This window comes from Zea mays, chromosome 1 (assembly GCF_902167145.1).
Source record: "Zea mays cultivar B73 chromosome 1, Zm-B73-REFERENCE-NAM-5.0, whole genome shotgun sequence".
NCBI lineage: Eukaryota > Viridiplantae > Streptophyta > Magnoliopsida > Poales > Poaceae > Zea > Zea mays.
Genome location: NC_050096.1, coordinates 223,595,096 through 223,615,138, shown reverse-complemented (window position 1 = coordinate 223,615,138; position 20,043 = coordinate 223,595,096). Strand labels below are relative to the sequence as shown.

Sequence of the window (20,043 nt, the reverse complement as noted above, 5' to 3'; positions counted from 1 at the left end):
TTCGCCTATTCACCCCCCTCTAGGGTTTTATTTTTCATCACTCGTAGTTGGTTTCTAAGGGTTCTTAATGGGTTTCATCCCATCGCAAGTCATTCTCTAAACACCTGGATCAACAACTTCTAGGAAACTAACCATTATAGTACTATAATAGGGAAAGTTAGTGCCATCGAAATAAGGTGGCCTAGAGGTATCCATCCGTCCCTCTTATAGTAGCGTCGACTCAACGTCGGTTAAGCTAAAAGTTCTAAATGAGCCACTGGCTTTGTTACCACTTATAGGGAACAATGACACCTAAGGGCTTGTTTGGGAGTAAGGGGATTGAAGGGGTTAAAAATCCCCTTCAATCCCCTTGCTCCCAAACAAGCCCTAAAAGAGGGTAGGGTGAATTAGGCAATCTAATTTCTTATAACATATGGCCTCTATTTCTTTCCTAGTCAAAACTTATGCAAAGAACCATGTGCAACTATGGTTTTGACTAAGTATTGCTATCTCTACCGCAAAAAAGTTACACCATCTAGGTTCCAAACCTATCCACTAGCCTATAACAAAGCTAAAAAGATAAAGCATATAACTAAGGTAACATAGCACAAATGCAGAAGCTTATAAGAAATAGAAATATAAACTCCCATTGATGTGTCAATATTTTTACCGAGGTGACAAGAAGCGTGTAGGCTTCGGCCTCTCTCGGATGCTCTCCATCATCTCTAATATCGAGTTTTTGGCTAAAACATTATGAGCCTCGTTTCCTCTATTACACGGTAGCATCCACACCACAAAAACAGTTGGTATAACCTCACAAGACTTACAAGCCCCATTTGATACAACTACAATGGTGCAGAAACCCAGGGTATAAGGGTGTCTAACCTCACTTCTAATCACTAGGGAAAACCTAGAGCAAGCACTAATACAATGGTCTAACTAACCTAAGCACTTCAAAGCACCTATGCTAATCACTAAGGGCATGTTTGGGAGCAAGTGTAATGGAGGGGTTTGAGGGGGTAAGAGATTTTGGCCCCCTCAATCCCCTCCATTACCCTTGGTTCCAAACGAGCCCTTAGTGATCTTTTAAGCACCCAAGTGTATAGCGATGGCTAATGCTACATCTCCGAGTACCCTATCCGGTGGTGTATTCGGTGCTTCATAGGACATGTTCTATGCCTTATAGATCTCCCAATCATGTTGTAAACTCTCTAAGTGTTGTATTCGATGCCACATCCGGTGATCGGTGCACACCTGTATTTCTGGTGTACTCTATTTCATCAACCCTTTCTTCAGCACAAAGCCACTCTTGTGCGATGTTCTATTTGGTGCTTCATAGGATATGTCTGGTGCTATCGAACTAAGCAGTCTATTTTTCATTTGTTTCTTCACGTTTCTTCGTTCGGGGGTATTTCATCATTTCTATTAGATTCTTGCATAATCTTTATAGATCTTCAATAAGTATTTTAATGTCTTGCTTGCGGTGTTTATCTTTTCAATCATACTTTGCCTTCATCTAAGTTGATGTTGCATTCTTTGAACTGTATATAAACACTAGTACACAAAATTAGTCTAAATGGTTATATAGATCATTAAATAACAATACCCAATAATAAATGAGACTCAATTCATTTTTCCTATAGAGAGGTTATGAGTATATGGATGGAGGATATTAGGTAGAGGCTGTGCTGGCCATTGGAACAGGCTATCATCATCTCACCGAGCCACCACTGGCCTACGACAGTAGAGGTTATGCAACACTTATCTACAACATTAGAGGTTAAGCGTGATCACACACACACTTGCTATCCTCAGCTCACCAAGCCACCGCTTAGGGTTGGTTTGGAAACTCCATTTTCCCAAGGGATTTCTATTTTCCCAAGGGAAATTAGTTCATTTTCCATTGGGAAAATAAAAATCTCTTGGGAAAATGGAGTTCCCAAATTAGTCCTTAGGTGTTGTTTTGTTCCGCTGCGGGAATGGTAACGTCAACGAGCAGCGCTGCAATCCCTTAGGGTGCGTTTGGTGGAAGAGTCAACTAGAATGGAGCGGATCCATTCTAGTTTTTGAAAATGGAGCCGTTGTGTTTGGCAAACAGAACAGATTTGCTCTATTTTTTTGTTTGGTTAAAGTGTAGAATAGAGCGGAGCCGTTCTGTTCCTTGTTTGGTTGGAGAGCTATATAGTGTAGAGGGGAGAAGAGGGAGGAGAGCGCTCATGTCTGGGAGAGCGCTCGCATCCAGTCATTTTTCTGGAGCGGGAGCATTCCAACTATTTATGGTAATTTTTCATATAGACTCCAAGAGCCACTCCCCTCCTCTTTTGTTGGAAACCAAACATGCAGAAAATTGGAATGGAGCCATTCTATTCTCCTTCACTTCTCAACCAAACACACCCTTAAGGCCTAGTTTGGGTACTCTATTATTAACCCCAATCTACATGTGTTGAGGTGGATTGGGGTGTAGTTTAGTTTAAAACACTCCAATCCACCTCAATACATGTGGATTGAGATAACTAAATTACACTCCAATCCACCTCAATACATGTGGATTGAGATCAATACTAGAGTACCCAAACAAAGCCTAATGGAGGGAAAGGGGATTAGTAGCGCTGGTTCAGAAGCGATTTCATAGTTGTATAGAACCGTATAAGATACTGCTGTGAATTAATACAGACTGCTCTAACCAAACACAAAGCAACGCAATCTATTCACACCACAAAGCAACACAATCTGTTCACACCACAAATCGATAACGGACCAAAAGGACCGAACCAAAAAGCCCCATACTAGTTTACTACCACCGGCTTGGCCGCTTGGGTGAAAATAGGGCGAAAATGGATTTCAATGTATACTAGGTGAGTGCCCGTGCGTTGCAACGGAACCGTATAATAACACGATAAATTATGTACATATGTGTGTTATATTGTTATAGGTATGTGTCCGTTCGTTGCGATGGAAGTAAAAAATTTGTATGAAACATTTTTACGGAACGACAAACATCACTATAATATACAAAATCTGTGTGGAAAACATTATCAATATCACATAAATTATTTCTAAAAAGTTAATTTAGAATTTTTAATTACAGACAAATGTGTTGACAACCGTACACTAATCAACTAATCCTTTTTAGCGATATCGATAAGTTTCTGTTGTATGTTTGCAGGGATGACATATCGACACGAATTGTCCTCATAACTTAACAGATCAATCACAAAGTTTCTTCGAAGAATCTTTGCATCCTACAAACAAAGACATAAGAGAACAAAACATCAATTTGTATTATATGACTGGAATGTATGTTTTGAACATGAAACGAACGTACTACACTCACCCTAACAAATTTCATTTGTCTGTCATTCCCGCACATGGTCATAGCTTGTAGAACGAAATAGCTGGTATTAAACCTATAGAATAATGTTTGGCCAACTATGTTTTATACAATGATTATTATAGAACAAATTTAAACTGCTGAGAAGAAGAAAATATCCTCTTAAGTCAATTGGAACACCAGTCCAAATTGTATGTTCCCACTTAAAAATATCCTCCGCCCATCCAGAACGTTTCTTGCTATAAGCAATCTTATATTTCTGAGACCGTGATAATCGCTTCCGCGAACCTCTTGTATGGCATATGTTCACACCAATCTTGAGTCGGTGTAAAGTCGATAAAAGTCACATGCTTTTTAACATGATCTATTACGAAAAGGACGTGACATCCGTTGAATTTCCATGGCATAAGAACATGCAAAATATCAGTCATTAGGATTGCAAAAAAAGTGTCCTTTATAAATACATTCGAAATGAACACATACTTACATATCTACAACTTATAGATTTAAAATTTTAATAAAACACTTTGAGAAGTAAATAATATATTGGTCTGATGGCGTCCCGACAGAAGAGGTTGTCTAGCGGTTACAGCGTCAAGACGTCTGGACTTGGGGGTGTATTTTGCTTCGCCGTTGTACCGTCAATGGGGGCTGGTGCATAGTGCTTGCTCTTCTCAGGGTGGGTGCAGAGATTCGATTTGGTTTTGTTAGTCACCCACCTTAGGGAGAAGTATTGTGTTTGTACGACGGACGAAATCTAACGGGCAACTACACACCAGGAGACTTGGGGGTATATATTTTATTAAAAGGGGTTTCTGTATTTTATTAGAAGGGGCATGCTCAAAATAATATAATCTACTAACTTTAATCACGAAAGAATTAATTCTAGTGTCTGAGCCCTACTCATTTTAATAGCTTACATTTAAATTTATGATAAACTTAGTGTCTACGCCTCACATATTTTAATACTACATCAGTCTTGACCTCACAAAAGGCTACATTCTCTATTTAACTTACGATTAGCAAGACTACGACATATGACATGATTTTAATTACACCAAACAAACTCAAATTAAATTGTGACACTAAATAAACGGTTGCGATATTAAATCCACATCGACTTGTGAACTTAACAACCAATATTTCAAATTATTTAAATTCTAAAATAGTAATTTATAAAATAAAATTTATCGTAAGGGCGAGATCCTAATTAAACCTAGATATTAGGGAATAGAATAAAATTTGTACCTTGGAATATCAGCAGGGCAGAGGACAAGCACGATAGGGAGAAGATCATGGAGCAGAGAGGCGAGGGTTTCGGGGAAAGAGATCGATGTTGCCAGTAATGGCGTGTAAGACAAGAAAAAGTCTGTCGATTGGGAGAACAAATATGGGAAAGGTGAAAGGAATTGACGTACAAGAGAAGAAGTCATTCGTTCTAAGCTAACATTCATGAGACTGAATTGCAGGCACAAAAAGAGGGAGAGCGTATAGAAAGGGAGATCAACGTGGCTCCATTTATGGCTGGTGAGGGCACCGCAGATTTCCACCTTTCTATCAATGAAGAAATTTAGGAAGGAAAGAGATTCACACATTCAAGAAAAGAGAGCGGAGGAAAATATAGGAAGGGATCCACCTCGCCTAAAATTTGGTGGTTGTACATCAAGGACACTCGCATTCGTTTGTTGCACGGAAGTAAATAAGGCAAGAAATAACGCACTAAGGTAAATAAGTACGGTCACATTTATTTGTTGCACATTTACAAGTATTGGCATCCTGGGAAGATATGTAGAGTAGCTTGCAACGCAAAGATGAAACCACATGCAAAATATCTCCTTTGTTTGAAACCATACATCCTGGGAAGAAATAACGCATGGTCAGTTTCCGGTCGTATTTGTTTGTTCCCCCCAAATTCTATCGCAGGCGCACCGGAGCAATGAATTCAGATGGCTAACTGACCCAAATTTCTTTGCAATCTGCTAGCAACGACTTGAAAATCATTGAACTTGAAATAAAAAATATTGAGATGTGGTCTTACACCACATGCAAGCGCATCACATCCTGCACAGGATGCAAACTTGTCAGCATCATATGATATTTCTTAAAACGGAGTACACCTACTTAAATTCCAACTCGAGATTACCGTGGTCAAAAAGCTCGCCTAGAGGACTTGATGAGTTGGTACGCCTTGCTTGTTTTCCATCCACACCATCAAAAGTCTACATAAACCATTCGATGTAAACTAAAAAATGGAAGGATTGACATGATATTTCAATAAAAATGAAGCTATTAGATCCCAGGAAAATCGAAAACCCCAATCAGAAGTTCAGAAAGATATTCAGGGATGCTAAGATCCACAAAATTGATTATGAAAACCTAGATATCATGGATGTGAAGATGTCTTGAATTAAAAAGAAGTGCTAGAAGTGCACATAAAGACTTTCAAACCTGATAAAGAAAGAGAAGCAGTTCATGAGGAACATTAGATTAATCACAGATCGCATGTGCGTGTAACAATCAATTCACAATCAACTCACAGAAGAACTCAATGACCTCATTGGCTGTCATGCCATCCAAGTTTCCCTAATCCATGTTCAACCTGCAGAAATGTCAAATTCACATATTAAAGAAAATCAGAAATATCATAGGAACACCTAGTACACAGGAACAATAAATCACGACACCGACCAACAAGGCTTGCTACAATAAAAAAGTATTATGATCAACAAGACCACAAGTAGTTTAATAATATCAACATCTTTCACTTTCCACCATCAGTCTACCCATTCCTGATGAAGATCCTAGCATACCAAAATACCAAGGTCCACGACATGTAGGCTATCCCATAAGTGCATCCAATTCCAAGGCATTGCTGGTATCAGTAGATGACGAATTAAGACAGGCTGCATTCTGTATAGACATGCAAAAGAACCACATAATGTGTCAGTATATTGTGCCTGCAAGTTTTCTACACACATCGACAAAAGACTGATTCTAGCAGCAAGTGTTCTACACACATCAAAGAAAGATTGATTTTTGGAGAAAAACCAAAGAGGCCCATAGTATGTGAAACCAGTTTTAGATAGAATAAAATACCCATATTTATGTTTGTCCCCACGTTCATTCATGTTCTACAAACAAAGGATTAGGGAATACCATCTATTTATCTGATTACCTATTGGCACGGACATCTGCTGCTTCAACATGCCCCCTCATCAATGGCCGACATCACCTACAAAATAGTGAGGGCTCTCAGTTGGTTGGACCTGGCATTTGGTCTTCTCATGGCAAAACATCTATAGAGGCTCTGCTTGCCTCTGAGACCTCCAAACAGTAAGATGGTTACAAAAAATATGACTCAACAACAGTAGGCCGAAACTTCTGTTGGACAGTCTTTGGAGTTTCATTCAACCTATTGGAGTCTTAAGTATATGATAAAGGGTCAAGCTATTAACACATGTTATGTGAAGTTCTGGAAGAAATTGCTTAATCATCAACCTATTTCCTTCTTGAATAACCTGTAACAATGCACCAAATGTAGTAGTCGGATTTATCTCTTACTGATCAGCTAAAACTTCATAGTGTCTACAATTTACAGAAATTGGGATTTGTCCAATCAAATAAAGTTCTTTCATTTTAGATTTGATTTTCTAGAGAAAAAATAGATAAACATCATAAACTTACCAATCGTAGCTACCGTTACCTTACACAAAAAATATCTACAGTAGATAGCACATGGACATTTATTCGTTTGTACTTTTGTGAATGGGGGATGCAAAGGCAAGTAGAGGAGAGAAACGAGACAGAGCAAGTACCATCCAACTTTCTAGCTCTTGAGTTTGCCTCCCACCACATACATTGTGGAGCCTCTTAGTTATTTCTGTTGTCGGTTGTCACTGGATGAAGACCGGTGATTTAGAAATGTTTGGTGACTTCTTATCCCTTTGTATTATGGGCTTCTCTAAAAGCAAAAGAGGAATAACATCACACTATGAATTGAGAAAAAATGCATCATGTTTTTATAGAAATGACAGAATATTTTTTCTTGTTGCCTCGGTGCATAAATGTATTATAGAAACTTATTTCCCACTGAACAGATTTATGTTGTTACATATCCATATGGCTATTTCACATGTGAAACTGCATCATAACAAAAAAATGTTTGATTAAATAGATATCTGGATTGAGTGGTTTGCTCCACAGATTTTAGATTTAGTTCCATTTTGGACACAAACAACTATCAAATGAATTGTTCTTCCACCGGTTCATACGCCCATTGTTCAAAACAATCAAAAAGAAAGGGTCCTCATAAATTTTGAATACTATTGTACTAAAAAATACATACACACATACAGCCTAACTCTTGGTAAGAAGCAAGTTTAGACTTACTACTCATATCACCTAGGGATGGACCTTGTAAAGAACATGGGTATACAGATGCACACCCTATAATATGCATGTATACTTGTAATAGATCAGATCCGAATATAAATAGTATGTCACAACTCACAACTGAAGGGCCATGAAGGACGATTATTCAAGAGGTGGACTGGCCGGTGGCCGATATTGAAGAAGGCAGTACCGGTTCAGAAGATAGAGAGCAGATTCTATTCTAGAAGGACAGATCATGTAATAGGTGTGGGATCTGTTGATCCCCGGAAGGGCATATAAATCAGTAACAGATTGGAGGGGGGAAATTGGCTAATACCAGAAATCAGAACAAACACTTATATGTTCCTTACCTGGGTCTCTTACCTAGTGACGAGGGAGAGCGCGTCCAAATCCGATTCCTAGCGGACTACCAGCGCCACTGTCAGCCTCACGCCTCGACCACCTCGTCGGAAGCCAAGGGGTGTAACATAGTAAATTGGGTTTGCGTGCTTGTTTTCGCAGAGCAGGAAGATAAGACCAAGCGATTGGCATACCTTGTGATACTCCTCACCGACGAAGGGCCTGAAGAAGATCTGAGCATCTGGTGTATGGCAGCAGCGACTAAATCTGCCATAGATGTAGTACCGCAAAGAATATCAACTGTGGGAATATAATGAATGCATGCTCACCTGCACAGCTCTGTTCAACCTCTTGATTGGCCTGGAACAGTATGGGTACCTTGAGGATCCATGCGGGTATAGTGTAGGACCATGCCGGAAAGAAAAGGAGATCCCTCTACTTGAAGAATACAGACAACTTGAAGACAATTAGCGTCAGCTCAGATAAGCCATTGAACATGATCATAAGCCCACCAAAGAAGAGTGCGCCCATATAAGGACCCCGGCATTCAACATGTCATGCTTCATCTTCGTACGGAAGAACAGAGTCATTGCAATAATTGACATCAACATCAGCTATAGTGCCAGAGCACCAAAGAGTCAGTCATGTTTGATTTATTTTTCCCTACATGCCAAGTGATCATATTGTTGTTTACTCATACCAATTGCCTCTCCGAAACTAAGTAGAGCGGCCAGATTGACAACATTCAAAAACTTGGTCGCAAAGCTACCACTCCCCAGCAAAAAGAAGTTTGACCTGTCTCAAGAGGAGCCAAATGTCACCAAAGCGGTATTATACCATACAACATATTTCTAAGGTAAATTACTTACATCAATTCACATGAAATGAATTCAATTCCCTATTTTAGACTCCAATATTTCCCATGGCATTTTTGTGCACTTCATCTTTGTTTAGTTTTTGAACATCCAAGTTCTTCAAACTTGATTCTAAACTGAAGAACGAGCTTCGTTGTACATAAATGAGAATATGCTTCAGTAAGTCACTTCGTCAAGTACAATCGTATGCATCTCTCGGCACACACCACTTCGGACACAGAAAACAAGTTCTTTTACATACCAATAACAATAAAAACAGGAAAAAAATAGCCTAAATCCTTGTACCTGTATTGTTGTTGGAAATCCAGCAAGCTGCCAAACTTAATAAGGTCAGCGAGCGAAGGGATCTGGTCCTCCATCTCAAAGAGCAGGCGTTGAGAGATCTCCTATGCGAAGTAGATCGTGAAGTCAATCTTTTCTCTGTAGCTCCACTCGTTGTCACCACTCTGCACGTACAGCTTGGAATCCTCCATTTCCCACCTAATCATTCGGCTGATTTATACGAAGAAACAAACAAATAAACAGTCGGGTCTATACAAAGAAACAAGTGTAACTTGTAGTAAACGGGCATTCAGAATGATTAGAAGGTATTTCTCATCAATTAGATCAGACACATCAAGATCTTCCTCATTATGCCCGCACTGTACAAACTTCCGCCAACAAATAAACTAAAACTTGTATCAGAACAACAACGAAAGCAGGGGAAAATCAGTTGGTTAGAGTTCTCTTAGATACATGCCTCGATTGTCCCCATGGTTCAGCCATCGAAGAGATGGTGAAGACAACCAACCACCATCATATGCTCTACTACCACTATTGCTTCAGCTCATATCCATGTTTTCACGCCGGTCTCAATTTGGCCAGTGCATAGGTTGAGCATCTGTGACACATCATATAAAAAACCTACGAAAATCTATTGTAGTATTAGTTCAGTGATAGTAGAAAATATCCAAACGGGCACTTAGAGGCCCATGTGCCATCCAAATCCAATACGGCCATGCCAATAGGACTGTAAGGAACCTGAATTGCTGCTTCTGTTTTATGCCAACACGTTCTTCTTTATTCTACTACCCGGTACTCATCACCCACCAACTAATAAATTATTAATCATGGACGCTGGGATGGGAACGCTCACCGACAACATTCTGATCACCAGATGAACTGGCATTGATTGATAAGCAGATCACACATGTTGCTCCCATCTATCCAATGCTTCAAGCTGGTGCACACTAACTGCTTCTGCACATAACTCTTGGAATTACATTCTTCTATGCGCTTAACTAAAAAGAATATCTAGTTATAGAGTAGGACATTGGTACAATTTTTGCATGAACAAAATGGTGTCATATGATACAAACCAAATGTACCGAAACAAGAACATCTTGAACTCACGATTCCTTCATTGTATCATTAGCTTCTCTCGTTAATGCCTAAACAGTGTGAAGCAAAAAAATTATTAGATTTACACAAAAATAAGGACATGCTATATTCTAGCATTAACCAATCTGGAATTAGGTGTAGCTATGAGTATATGACCTAACCATTCTGATATTGTCAAGAGTGATGCATCCATTCTTGTCTGGTTCCAATAAAAAAATTGTGATTTCAGATAGAAAGGCTCGTCTACAGTTAAGGTATTTGATAGAGCCTGTAGCAGTTCAAGAATACATCAATCACTACAGATTGCTGGTATTTAGAAAGGATTATGAACACATATGACACCGGATAGATGTACTATGAAAATATATTTCATGATGAATCTAATGGTGATTAGATGGTGATATACTGATATAAATATGATTAATTATTTAATTGGTATTTTCTTGTATAAGCTTTTCTTAATTTAAGGTGGATTGACTTAGGACAAAAAATAGAATGAACATTCCATTTGGGGTGAAGTTTTTAGCTTGTTAGCACAACATTCAATTTTAAATGAGAGTATTGGCAACTGAGTCGCGTCCAAGAACTTCCTTTTTCTTTTCTTGGAACTAATAATAAATCAAGGATCATATACCCTAAATTGTTGCCCAAATCTAGCTCACGAGAGGGAGGGAATGGAGGGAGGAGCAAATCATACACAGATTTGGTCGGCCTCCAACTTGAGGAGCACCGTGATTAGCAGCGAGCAGCAGAGAATACCGCGCGGAAGCGAGCCAGCCTAGAGGAAAGGGAGAGGAAGCCAAGAAGCAGTCACGCACTCACGGTCGGCCGGTCGGCAACTGCACGGGGAAGAGCGGGAGCAGCCTAGGAGGCGAATGCAGGTCACCGTCGGCGCCGACATTGCTGCACGGCAATGAGTGGAGGTAGAACCCCTTTCTCGGCGATGGCGAGGTCCTCAGCGGTGGATTCACTGTTGGCGGCGCCGTGGATGAAAGGAGACGTCGAGATTGGAAGGCGCCGTACGTGGATGGAAGGAGACCACGACATCGCTGGAATATCTGGCCAGTTGGATTCCTTGGGCGGGGGCACGGTGGTGGTGGACGACATCCGTGGGCGCGAGATCTGGTGTCCATGCGCAGGTGGAGGCACGTCAGGAGCAGTGGGGTCGAGGGGCATCGTGAGCGGGTCGGAGACCGGGAGGACGGTGGCTGCCGTGGAGGATCCTAGGAACGGTGCCTTCCATCAAAGGAGCGTGGATGGGGGCGATGATAGCGGGGTACCGCAACGGAGAGCGGGGCGAGGGAGGATGTCAGAGGCGGGGGCAGGGCGGGGGCACGGTGGACGCCCTCACTGTGATCTTAAGGTGTAGTAGAGATTGCATGGTTCCAGAAGCGCACAGCTAGACGCGATCAAACAAGTTTCTGCGTAATCAAGGCTAAAAACATAGCCAAGGCACCATCAAACCATAAAAGAGCTCCATCAATATGGAATTACAAGTTGAGTGCTCATTTATATCTATATATGTACTTCTATATCTATATCTATAATATATATTGTTGGTTACTTGTTCTCAAATGCTGTGAATCTAGAACAAGGTAACACAATTGTTAAAGATTAGGAACCTTCGTCTTCCGAAGCATTATCTCCACATGGGCCTAATGCTCATCAGACGAAGGTCAAGAAGGACATACCTTCAACATTTAACATACAAATAGGAATACATAAAGATGAAGACAGTAACTACATCTCACTAATTCATTTATATTTGTATTCCATAGAACATGTATGAATATTAACAGAATTAACATTACATTGATACCTTCGGCTTGCTCGAAGGTGTGGATGCGAGAGAGTGAATACAATCTAGCATGAACAGTACAGAGTTACTGTTCACCTATTTATAGACATGAGATGCAGCCTGGGTAATATTACATTCATGCCCTTGAACATTTGTTTACTAGTAACTTAAACTAATAAGGTCTATCTAGTCTTTTCCTTCTTTGCTTGATCTGAGCCGAAGCTACCGAGCTTCGGCGTTCTGCATCGTTGCTTCTTTCCGAGGTCTTCGTCTTGATTACCTTTGGCAGAAGTGGGGCAAACTTCTTGTGACATTTTGTCGAAGGTGTTTATGTCTTGAGGACCTTCGGCGAAGAAGGAGACCCCCAACAGTAGCCCCTTCACGGTGCTAGATCGTTTTTTTGTAACGAGCTCGGTCCGTGAAAAATACAAAGGCTTCGGAATGCCAAAGGTCCAAAAAAAACACCTTCACTGAGCTTGTTATCGAAAAACGATTAAAATATTCTGGGCACTAGGCGGTCCATCGTTCAGCCAGTGTAGACGGTCTGGCGGTTCGCCTTCTTCTCCTGCAGGACTATATAAGCAGACAGGTTGGTGAGAAGTTACCACATCATTCATTGCCATCGCACTGTTGTGCTGTTAAAATTTTTAACCAAAACCGAAGCTTTCTAGATTGCGCTTTCGATCAAGCTCTTCGTCACTTGAACTTAGCTTCGTCTTAAGGAGTCTAAACGCTGAAATGGCCCGAGTAAGATCCACTGCTAGACTGTCCAGTCAGGGAGATGAGGCCGAAGTGACTAAAACGGCGCCGATATTAGAAGTGATGAGACGATCAGGTCTAGTTGTGTCTGAAGGTCCTACTGCCGAAGATACTACTGCCGAAGTTGAGCAGACTGTTGTCGAAGGCGAAAGTGATGATGAAAGTGAAGAGGGCAACAACATTCTAAGCCCATCAAAACCTAGTCACATTGAATTCGGAAAATCAACCGTAACAGAAGAGGACTTGGTCGTGATGAAGAAGTTGGGTTATTTTGGGGAAGATGAAGGTAAACTTATTCGCTTTGCTGGCGAAGAGGTGATTCCGGAGCCGAAAGAGGATGAAGTTGTGTTTAGGAGCTTCTTCAGGGTTGGACTGCGATTTCCCCTGTATGATATGATAGGAGAAGTTTTGAAAAGATTTGAAATATATCTGCATCAGCTGACACCGAATGCCATTGTCAGGCTCAGTGTCTACATATGGGCTCTTCGAAGCCAGGGTAAAAGTGTGAATGCCGAAGGGTTCTACCGAGTGCATGAGTTGCACTATCAGACGAAGGCCAGAGTCGATGGTCTACACAAAAACTTTGGGTGTTATAATTTTGCATACCGGAAGGACACCAAGGCCCCGGTGATCGGCTACCGGACTAAATGGTCGACCGGGTGGACTAGCGAATGGTTCTATGTGAAGGCTGATGAGAAGAAGAGAGAGAAACTTATGACTATGGTAATGAGTCCTCTGAGATTAAGCTTCGGCATGATAAGGCCACTGTGCAACATGCAACTCGGCTCCCCATGCCAGCTGGCTGAAGTTGAGTTCAGGGTGGTAGCTGGTCAAGTTAGCACTAGGGACTTAGTGCAAGAATATCTGGCAAACAAAACTTTTCCAACCTCTAGCGGTTGGGGGATGCCAAAGAAGAAGGAAGGAGGGGAAATATGAACTTGTTCGATTCCCCTACTGTTTCAAATTTGAAAAGCAATTCAAGAAACCATGCTCTGAATGGTTAGAAATGATAGAAACCATGTGCAATGAAATCCTTGGAAACTATACAAATAAACAAGATCAACTAATGACCACTGCCTTCGGCACCCGGCTGAAACGAAGGTTGAATTGGGTGATGGATGCCCTAAATTTTGAATACCTAGATTAAGATAGGCTTGACGAAGGGGGCAGAGGGGGTAAAAGGAAAAGGGTTGTAAGCATTCTGGGTAGGCAAGCTATCTGATCTGTCAAGGAGGATCATAAAGCTTTGAAGAAACAGAAGACTCTTTCGGAGCCGAAGGATTTGGCTCCCGAGAAACGGAAAATCGACAAGATATCTTCTGTCGAAGCCAAGGTACAAGATGTGCCAGAGAAGATTATGAGTCCTCCTTCACCCTCTGCTGCTGAAGTGTCGGAGATTATGAAGGTAATGACTGAATCTATACCATTTGCACTGCTAAGTCCACTAAGGTTAGATCTGACTAGCCTTTTACAATCAAAGGAAACCGCTTCGGCTACGGAGGAGAAGGTCGGGGGGGGGGGCAGAAGAAACGGTGGGTTGTGAATGTGATGCAAGCAATTGAGCAGACGCCACCCTCAGCTTCGGCGGCAAAAGAAGCAATACCTGTCAATACCGAAGATGCCACCGGAGCCGAAGGTTCCCCATGACCCATCACAAAATAATGTCCATGCTTCGACATCGTTTATTTTCTCTTCGTCCTGAGCCTCTAGCGTCTAATTAGCAATGAAGTCTGCTAACGCTTGGGATTGGATCGAAGATCTATGAACATAATCAATAGTGAATTCATTCAATTGTGTAGCCCATTTTCCAACTCTTCATGTGGCTTCTCTATTTCTCATTATGTTCTTGAGGGGTTGTGAAGAAGGCACTATGATATGGTATGTTTGGAAGTAATGTTGAAGCTTCCTAGAAGCCATCAGTACAACATATAGTACCTTCTCCAACACTATGTAATTTTTCTTTGATGGGCTAAGTACTTCAGAGATGAAGTACACATGCACTTGCTTCTTTGCCTGGCCATCCAGCTTTTCTTGCACCAGCTGTCGAGGACCATAATTAGGGGTACCCTCAAGGCTCCTAATTCTCAGCTGGTAACCCCCATCAGCATAAAGCTGCAAAGGCCTGATGGGTGCGATTAAGTCAGGGATCACTCCATTCGAGGGACTCGATCACGCCTCGCCCGAGCCTAGCCTCGGACAAGGACAGCCGACCCCGGAGGATCTCCGCCTCGCCCGAGGCCCCCTCCAGCGGCGAACACATTTCCGGCTCGCCCGAGGCCCTGTCTTCGCCAAGGAGCAACCCTGACCAAATCGCCGCACCAACCGACCAAATCGCAGGAGCATTTAATGCAAAGGTGGCCTGACACCTTTATCCTGACGCGCGCCCCTCAGCCGATAGAGCCAAAGTGACCGCCATCACTTCGCCGCTCCACTGACTGGTCTGACAGAAAGACAGCGCCGCCTGCGCTGCTCCGACTGCGGTGCCACTTGACAGAGTGAGGCTGACAGGCAGTCAGGCCCGCCTGCAGGCACCATAGGAAGCTCCGCTCCGCCCGACCCAGGGCTCGGACTCGAGCTAAGCCCCGGAAGACGGCGAACTCCGCTCCGCCCGACCTAGGGCTCGGACTCGGGCTAAGCCCCGGAAGACGGCGAACTCCGCTCCGCCCGACCCAGGGCTCGGACTCGGGCTAAGCCCCGGAAGACGGCGAACTCCGCTCCGCCCGACCCAGGGCTCGGACTCGGGCTAAGCCCCGGAAGACGACGAACTCCGCTCCGCCCGACCCAGGGCTCGGACTTGGCCTCAGCCCCAGAAGACGATGAATTCCGCTCCGCCCGACCAAGGGCTCGGACTTGGGCTCAGCCCCAGAAGACGACGAACTCCGCTTCGCCCGACCCCAGGACTCGAACTCCGCCCTGGCCTCAGCCAACTGCCTCCGCCTCGCCCGACCTAGGGGCTCGGACTCGACCTCGACCACGGAAGACGGACTCGACCTCGACCTCGGAGGAGCCTCCACATCGCCCAACCTAGGGCGCGGGCCGGCCACGTCAACGGGAGGCGCCATCATTACCCTACTCCAAGCTGACTCAGGCTACGAAGAACAAGACTGGCGTCCCATCTGGCTCGCTCCGCCAGATAGGCAATGATGGCGCCCCGCATGCTCCTTGACGATGGCGGCTCTCGGCCCCATTACGGAAGCAAGAGGACGTCAGCAAGGACTCGACAGCCCCGACAGCTGTCCCTCCGCTAGGCTCCAGCGCTCCTCCGACGGCCACGACATCACACAAACCGGGCGCCAAAATCTCTCCGGTCGCCACGATGGCGTGTACTTAGGGCGCTAGCTCTCCTCCGCTAGACACGTAGCACTCCACTACACCCCCCATTGTACACCTGGATCCTCTCCTTACGCCTATAAAAGGAAGGACCAGGGCCCTCTTAGAGAGGGTTGGCCGCGCGGGGACGAGGACGAGACAGGCGCTCGCGTGAGGCTAATCGCTCCCTCTCCCGTGTGGACGCTTGTAACCCCCTACTGCAAGCGCACCCGACCTGGGCACGGGACGAACACGAAGGCCACGGGATTTCCACCTCTCTCACGCCTGTCTCCGGCCACCTCACTTCCCCCCTTCGCGCTCGGCCTCGCGTCGACCCATCTGGGCTGGGGCACGCGGCGACATTCACTCGTCGGCCTAGGGACCCCCCGGTCTCGAAACGCCGACAGTTGGCGCGCCAGGTAGGGGCCTGCTGCGTGTTGACGAACAGCTTCCCGTCAAGCTCCAGATGGGCAGTCTCCAGCAACCTCTCCGGCCCGGGACGGTGCTCCGTTTCGGGAGCCTTGAGTTCATGTCCCTCGACGGCAGCTACGACATGGTACTCTTCCCACCGCCGGGCGACAGCAACAATGGCGGCCGACAGCCCGCCCGCCGGCGGCGGAATCGACGACGTCTTCCCCGCGTGGTGGAAGAACAACCTTCGAGCTCGCCCCGTCCTCTTCCCCGCCGACGGAGGGGGAGGCGGGGCAACCAAGGCCAAGCAGGAGGCAGCGCCTCGTTGGCTGTCGAGCGAGTCGATAGCGCCGGCACCCCAACGGGGGGCGCGCCGGGCGTCGACCTCGCGCTTGAGACGAAGACGAGCGCTATCTCCCCGCGACACGCCAATCCCGAGCAAACGGACGACGCCAGCACGCTCGCGAAAGGCTTGCTGGGTGTCACCCTCGTACCTGAGACGACGGTGCGGTCAGTCCCCGACGTGACTTCTTCGCCGCCCGTCGACCAAGAGGTACCGACCGATTCCCATCTCACGCCTTTCAGATTCAGCCCCGAACCGCCAAACGACCTCGCTTTGGCGGACGCTCTCGTAGAGGCGAGTCCAAACCCTCTGGGGTTTCGTATGCGGTCACCTTGGGACCGGCTGACGGACGTCTCGACCTACGGGCCCTCCGGGTCCGAGGAAGACGACGAGCCCAGCTTCTGTTGGGATTTCTCCGGACTTGGCAACCCCAGTGCCATGCGGGACTTTATGACCGCGTGCGACTGCTGCCTTTCCGACTGTTCCGACGGTAGCCGCAGCCTCGGCGACGAGGACTGCGGCCCAAGCCGCGAATGTTTCCACGTCGATCTAGGGGGTTCCTCCGAAGGCAACTATCTCAGCATGCCGGAGGATGGTGATCTCCCTAGGCCGGTGCCTCGCGTTGACATCCCACGGGAGCTAGCTGTGGTCCCCATTCCGGCAGGGGGTCACGACCCACAGCTCGAGCAAATCCGCGGGGTGCAGGCCAGGCTCGACGAGGGAGCAGGAGCGCTTGAGCCAATCCGCCGGGACGTCGGGCAGGCATGGGCGGGCCAACCTCCGGCCGGAGAAATGCGTCATCTACCCCAGGGTCTCCAGCACCGCATCGCCGACGATGTCAGGGTCAGGCCGCCACCCGCATCCAGTGGGGTCGGCCAGAACCTGGCTGCAGCAGCAATGCTCCGTCGCGCGATGCCGGAGCCATCAACCACCGAGGGGCGGCGAATCTAGGGAGAGCTCAAGAATCTCCTGGAAGGCGCCGCGGTCCGGCGGGCCGAGAGCTCTGCCTCCCGAAGGCAGGGGTACCCCTCGGAACATCATGCCGCGACTTCTCGATTCATGCGGGAAGCCTCGGTCTACACCGGGCGCACACGCAACACAGCGCCTGCGGCCCCGGGTCGCCTCGGCAACGAGCACCATCACCGCGATCGTCGGGCCCACCTCAACGAGAGGGTGCGCCGAGGCTACCACCCCAGGCGTGGGGGACGCTACGACAGCGGGGAGGATCGGAGTCCCTCGCCCGAACCACCCGGTCCGCAGGCCTTCAGCCGGGCCATACGACGGGCGCCGTTCCCGACCCGGTTCCGACCCCCGACTACTATCACAAAGTACTCGGGGGAGACGAGACCGGAACTATGGCTCGCGGACTACCGTCTGGCCTGCCAACTGGGTGGAACGGACAATGACAACCTCATCATCCGTAACCTTCCCCTGTTCCTCTCTGACACCGCCCGCGCCTGGTTGGAGCACCTGCCTCCGGGGCAGATCTCCAACTGGGACGACCTAGTCCAAGCTTTCGCCGGCAATTTCCAGGGCACGTACGTGCGCCCCGGGAATTCCTGGGACCTCCAAATCTGCCGACAGCAGCCAGGAGAGTCTCTCCGGGATTACATCCGACGATTCTCGAAGCAGCGCACCGAGCTGCCCAACATCACCGACTCGGATGTCATCGGCGCGTTCCTCGCCGGCACCACCTGCCGCGACCTGGTGAGCAAGCTGGGTCGCAAGACCCCCACCAGGGCGAGCGAGCTGATGGACATCGCCACCAAGTTCGCCTTCGGCCAGGAGGCGGTCGAGGCTATCTTCCGGAAGGACAAGCAGCCCCAGGGCCGCCCATCGAAAGATGCCCCCGAGGCGTCAACTCAGCGCGGCGCCAAGAAGAAGGGCAAGAAGAAGTCGCAAGCAAAACGCGACGCCACCGACGCGGACCTTATCGCCGCCGCCGAGTACAAGAACCCTCGGAAACCCCCCGGAGGTGCCAACCTCTTCGACAAGATGCTCAAGGAGCCGTGCCCCTACCACCAGGGGCCCGTCAAGCACACCCTTGAGGAGTGCGTCATGCTTCGGCGCCACTTCCACAGAGCCGGGCCACCCGCGGAGGGTGGCAGGGCCCACGACGACGACAAGAAGGAAGATCACCAGGCAGGAGAGTTCCCCGAGGTCCGCGACTGCTTCATGATCTACGGTGGGCAAGCGACGAACGCCTCGGCTCGGCACCGCAAGCAAGAGCGTCGAGAGGTCTGTTCGGTGAAGGTGGCGGCACCAGTCTACCTAGACTGGTCCGACAAGCCCATCACCTTCGACCAAGCCGACCACCCCGACCACGTGCCGAGCCCGGGGAAATACCCGCTCGTCGTCGACCCCGTCATCAGCGATGCCAGGCTCACCAAGGTCCTCATGGACGGAGGCAGCAGCCTCGACATCATCTACGCCGAGACCCTCGGGCTCCTGCGTGTCGATCTGTCCTCGGTCCGGGCAGGCGCTGCGCCTTTCCATGGGATCATTCCCGGGAAGCGCGTTCAGCCCCTCGGACAACTCGACCTTCCCGTCTGCTTCGGAACACCCTCCAACTTCCGAAGGGAGACCCTGACGTTCGAGGTGGTCGGGTTCCGAGTAACCTACCACGCGGTACTGGGAAGGCCATGCTACGCGAAGTTCATGGCCGTCCCCAACTACACCTACCTCAAGCTCAAGATGCTGGGCCCCAACGGGGTCATCACCGTCGGCCCCACGTACAAACACGCTTTCGAATGCAACGTGGAGTGCGTGGAGTACGTCGAGGCCCTCATCGCCGACCTGGAGAGCCTCTCTAAGGAGGTGCCAGACGTGAAGCGTCATGCCGGCAACTTCGAGCCAGCGGAGACGGTTAAGTCCTTCCCCCTCGACCCCAGCAGCGACGCCTCCAAGCAAGTCCGGATCAGCTCCGAGCTCGATCCCAAATAGGAAGCAGTGCTCGTCGACTTTCTCCGCGCGAACGCCGACGTCTTCGCGTGGAGTCCCTCGGACATGCCCGGCATACCGAGGGATGTCGCCGAGCACTCGCTGGACATCCGAGCCGGAGCCCGACCCGTCAAGCAGCCTCTGCGCCGATTCGACGAGGAGAAGCGCAGAGCCATAGGCGAGGAGA

At 47.2% G+C, this 20,043-nt stretch overlaps 1 long non-coding RNA gene and 1 other non-coding gene across 2 annotated transcripts; both read right to left on the bottom strand.

Annotated features, from left to right (window-relative positions):
* Positions 1–5,338: 5,338 nt before the first annotated feature.
* On the bottom strand, positions 5,339–5,793 carry LOC103643325 (uncharacterized). Its single transcript, XR_560958.2, has 3 exons — positions 5,759–5,793; positions 5,454–5,529; positions 5,339–5,371 (listed from the first exon to the last, which is right to left on the bottom strand). It is a non-coding gene; the product is annotated as an uncharacterized lncRNA (long non-coding RNA).
* A 3,694-nt stretch (positions 5,794–9,487) lies between these two features.
* Positions 9,488–9,555, bottom strand: LOC111590688 (small nucleolar RNA Z105). The gene has a single exon (XR_004855730.1). It is a non-coding gene; the product is annotated as a small nucleolar RNA Z105 (small nucleolar RNA).
* Positions 9,556–20,043: the final 10,488 nt, after the last annotated feature.